We start from the raw sequence: 5,464 nt of genomic DNA, 5'->3' as shown, positions 1-5,464 counted from the left end.
ATAATATATACTATTTAACATTTTAAAGTCGGTGCATCCCTTTGGACCAGTCAAACGATCAAATTTTTCAAAACTCAAAATATGAAACTTCTATATCTTTGAGTTTTCTACGGTATATCCAAATCTCAAATCATTTGGACTTCATATGAAAAAGATATGACACTAATTACCATTTTGTCTTTAAAATTAATTAATTATTTTTCAACTTATTTACGAAAATGCCATCGAAATAAATTGAATATTTTTCAACTTATTTACCAAAATGCCATCAAAGCTATTTTATCAGTGTTTAGTCTCGGGGTCTCACATTTCTCCCCCACTTAAAAGATTTCGTCCTCGAAATCTCAGACATCTCTATATACATAACATTGACAAACATATAATACGTCACCAGTTATAGTACATATCAAAACTAAAATCAGTAAACGGATCAGTATATATTGAATACAATGGAACAGGTGGAATAGAATCGAACAAGTGCGGATAGGATTCTCGCATCTTACTTTCCAATTCCCATGTTGACTCCTCTACACCATGTCGTGTCCATTGTACTCGAACAAGCGGAATCGATTTGTTACGCAATATCTTCTCCTTCCGATCCATAATGCAAACAGGTTGTTCAACATAGGAAAGAGAAGTATCAATTTCAACCTCATCAGGTGCAAGTACATGTGATGGATCTGGTTCATATTTCCTCAACATAGAAACATGAAACACATCATGAATGACAGATAAAGCTGGTGGCAATGCCAACCGATAATCAAGATCTCCAACTCGATCAAGGATCTCGTATGGACCAATATATCGAGGAGATAACTTCCCANCATTCATTTCCTGTATCATTTCAGGTCCAGTCAATTGTCGTTCACCAATTTCATCCCAGAATAACGGTGATCTACATCGTCTCCCATATAGAGCTTCAAACGGTGCCATACCAATGCTCGTCTGAAAGCTATTATTATAAGAAAATTCAACCAATGGTAAGGCATCTTGCCATCCAATTCTGAAGTCCATCACAATCANCCAGAATAACGGTGACCTACATCGTCTCCCGTATAAGGCTTCAAACGGTGCCATACCAATACTCGTTTGAAAGCTATTATTATAAGAAAATTCCACCAATGGTAAAGCATCTTGCCATCCCATTCTGAAATCCATCACAATCGCACGCAACATATCCTCTAACGTCTGAATCGTACGCTCATTTTGATCATCAGTTTGAGGATGATAAGCAGTACTCATAGCCAAACGCGTACCCATCGCTTCTTGGAAACTACCCCAGAATTTAGAAGCAAATCTGGGATAACGATCTGATACAATCGAGACGGGCACACCATGCAGTCTCACAATATTCTCGATGTATAAACGGGTCATTCTCTTATAAGGATAAGTCCGTTCATACGGAATAAAGTGTGCAGATTTCGAAAGCCGATCAATAATAACCCAAATAGCATCACAGTCCTTGGGCGAACGAGGTAAATGAGTCACAAAATCCATAGCAATACGTTCCCAATTCCACTTTGGGATTTCGAGACTATGGAGTAATCCTCCCGGTTTCATTCGTTCGGCTTTCACTTGCTGGCAGACTAAGCATTTCGAAATAAATTCAGCAATGTCCTTCTTCATACGTCTCTACCAGAATTGAGGTCTCAGTGTCAAATACATTTTCCGACCTCCAGGGTGAATACTGTATTTGCTACAATGTGCTTCACGAAGTAGGGCAGATTTCAAATCAGAATCATTAGGGACTACCAGCCGACCATTCAGTCGTAAAGAACCATCAGAAGAAATTTGAAATCCAGACTGATGTCCTGCAGATACAAGTTCTTTCGACTTCTGAATCTGCGCAGCGCTTTGTTGGGCCTTTCGTATTTTAGATATCAAGTTCGGCTCAATTTGCAATGCTGAGACAGTGACAGAATTCAAATTCGAGTGAAAAGTCCAGCCAGAAGTACATATATCGTCGTGTACTTTGGCGACATTGACAGAAGCTAACACAGAATCATGCACTTTACGACTCAGGGCATCCGCAGTAACATTCACCGATCCAGGGTGATACTGAATCTCACAATCAAAATCTTTCAGGAGACCCATCCACCTGCGTTGCCTCATGTTCAAATCCGATTGAGAAAAGAGATATTTCAGACTCTTGTGATCTGAATAAATAACAAACTTCTCTCCATACAAATTATGACGCCAAATCTTCAGAGCAAATACAATGGCGGCCAATTCAAGATCATGAACAGGATAACGTGTTTCATGAGATTTCAATTGACGAGAATCATAAGCAATCACTTTGCCATGTTGCATCAGAACACAGCCCAAACCTTTACCAGACGCATCCGTACACACTACAAATCCTCCGGTACCTGAGGGAATAGTAAGCACAGGTGCTGTGGTCAATCTCGTCTTCAATTCAAGAAAACTAGCTTCACATTCCTCTGACCAAATGAATCGCTGATTCTTCTGTGTCAGTTGAGTAATAGGTTTAGCTGTTTTCGAAAATCCTTCAATAAAACGCCGATAATAACCAGCTAAACCCATGAAGCTACGAATCTCAGGAACATTCGTAGGTCTCGACCAATTTAATACAGCTTCAACCTTAACAGGATCAACAGATATGCCCTGTCTCGAAATGACGTGGCCTAAAAATACCACTTTATCCATCCAGAATTCGCATTTGAACAATTTAGCATATAAATGGCCATTGCGAAGAGTTTGGAGTACCAGTCTCAGATGTTCAGCATGCTCCTTTTTCGATTTCAAATAAACAAGAATATCATCGATAAATACAATAACGAATCGGTCAAGATAATCTCGAAAGACACGATTAATTAGGTCCATGAAGACAGCAGGAGCATTCGTGAGACCGAAAGGCATAACCAAGAACTCATAGTGGCCATACCTGGTACGAAAAGCAGTCTTATGCACATCTTCGTCTCGAACTCGTACTTGATGATAACCAGATCGAAGATCAATCTTAGAGTATATCGAAGTACCCTGAAGCTGATCAAATAAATCATCGATACGAGGAAGTGGATACTTGTTTTTCACAGTAGCCCGATTCAATTGCCTATAATCGATACACATTCGCATAGTACCGTCTTTCTTTCGAACAAATAAAACTGAAGCTCCCCAAGGTGAGACACTCGGTCGAATATATCCCTTGTCGAGAAGATCCTGTAATTGTTCTTTCAATTCTTTCAATTCCAATAGTGCCATGCAATAAGGAGCTTTAGAAATAGGTGCAGTCCCCGGCACAAGATCAATACTAAACTCAACTTCTCGATGAGGAGAAAAATCAGGAATCTCATCGGGAAATACATCTGGGAATTCTTTCGCAACAGGAATATCAGATAAAGAAGGTTCCTTCTTAGAAACATCAACAGCGTAGATAAGATAACCCTCATCCACGCTAAACAAAAGTCGAGATATTTCCAACGAGGATACCAATGGAATTTTGGCTTGGGAACCCTTGCCATAAAAATTCCACTTGGGTCCATCAATAGGTCGAAATCGAACCACTCCATGAAAACAATCAACAGTAGCTCGATTTGTTGTCAAAATATCCATGCCAACAATACAATCAAAGTCGTGCATTGGGAGGACAATCAAATTCAAGAGCATCACATTATCCTCATATATCAATACACAATTATGCACAACTTGCTCAGACAAAATAATCTTTCCTGCTGGCGTGGCTATCGACAAAACATCATACAACGGGGTACACTCAATACCATGAGATGCAACAAATGCATGCGATATGAAAGAGTGAGATGCTCCTGTATCAAATAAAACACGTGCAGGATAATCGCAAAGCATGCAGATACCTGCAATCACATCACCAGGAGCTTCTTTCGCCTGATCCTCAGTCATAGCATACACTCGAACTTGAGGAGGGACTTGGGCACTCTGACCACTCGGTCCTCGATATCGTGGAACATTCGACTGCTGGAAAGAGGGAACAGGAACAGCAGGTCTCATCATGCTAGGGCCACCTCTAAATCCTGGCTGGGGTTGGGAAGAAGTCGTACCCCTGTTCGGACATACACAAGAAAAATGGCCTTCCTGTCCACAATGATAACAAGTACCAAACATACATCGACACTGCTCGATAGTATGTTTACCCCCACAATGGCTACAGTAAGAGGCAATCACAAGACTCCCTCGTTGAGATCCACTAGAGCTCGAAGAAGACGAGGAACCAGAACCAGTCTTCTTGAACTTCTCACCTCTCGGTCGCAAAGTAGGCTGCTGAGCTGACACTGGAGATGGAGGAGTATATTATGGACCTCCCCGCCTAAGTCCAGCCTCGGCCGCCTTGGCTCGTTCAACTGCCTCTGCGTAGCTGGTAGGGAATCCAGAAACAACAAAAGTATATATAACAGGATGCAATCCATTCACAAACCTGTTATATTTTGCTTTTGTATTCGCAGCTACGTGAGGTGCATATTTCAACAAAGTAGAAAACTTCGAAGCATATTCTGCAACAGTCATCGTTTCCTGCTGCAGACTATTGAATTCATTCTCTTGGGCAGTATAATAAGAACGAGGGGAATACTGCTCCAAAAACTGGGCCTTGAAGACATCCCATGTGACTTCAATCCCGGCCTCTTTCAGTCCAATCTCAGCGGCTTCCCACCAAGATTTTGCTCGGTTTTTCAGTTGATACAAAGCAAGTTTCAGTCTCCAAGTCTTGGAATATTCAACGATATTAAACAAGTGCTCGATATCTTTCAACCAGGCCTCTGCTCTTTCTGCACTCTCAGTGCCAAAGAACCTCGGTGGTTTCAAATCCTGGAATCGAGCCATTACTACATCCATGGACAACCCTTCAAATTGTCCAACTATTCTCTCAGTACTGCTACTCGCAGTTTCATTTGTGGGATCCATCTACAAATCAAAAGATGAATATCACATTTCATATCAATTTCACATCATCACCATCTCATATCATCAATCTCATCAGATACTTACTCAAATCAAATCAAGTAAGAGCAAGTAATACAAATAATTCAAACACAAACGCACAATTCATTTGTGCCTATTCAAGTGTACACAAGACTCAATCGAGCATTCCCAGCTATGCTCTGATACCACTCTGTGTGGGGCCCTTAGCTCCTAATCGTTATTACAATACAATTTGATTAGGGTTAATTAATTACAGCGGAAAACGAGTTTAAAATTTCTTTACAATGAGCCCAAAATATGCTATTTGAATACTAAAAATAGTATTTCATCTCACATCATAAAACATGCCCACACATAATTAAAACAACTCATACAACAACAAATCATATCCTCGGGACATACCCCGGTATATATAGATACATAACATATATACTGGGAAAGACCACGAAACCTCAACTCAAACTGTGACTCCCTCCAGAAGTACCATCTCCGGTCTCCTGATATCCTGGAGTACCTGTCATTGTCCACATACAAAGACAACAACAGCCCC

This window comes from Primulina huaijiensis, chromosome 3 (assembly GCF_012295235.1).
Source record: "Primulina huaijiensis isolate GDHJ02 chromosome 3, ASM1229523v2, whole genome shotgun sequence".
Taxonomy (NCBI): Eukaryota; Viridiplantae; Streptophyta; class Magnoliopsida; order Lamiales; family Gesneriaceae; genus Primulina; species Primulina huaijiensis.
Note: the sequence above shows the minus strand (reverse complement) of the source record.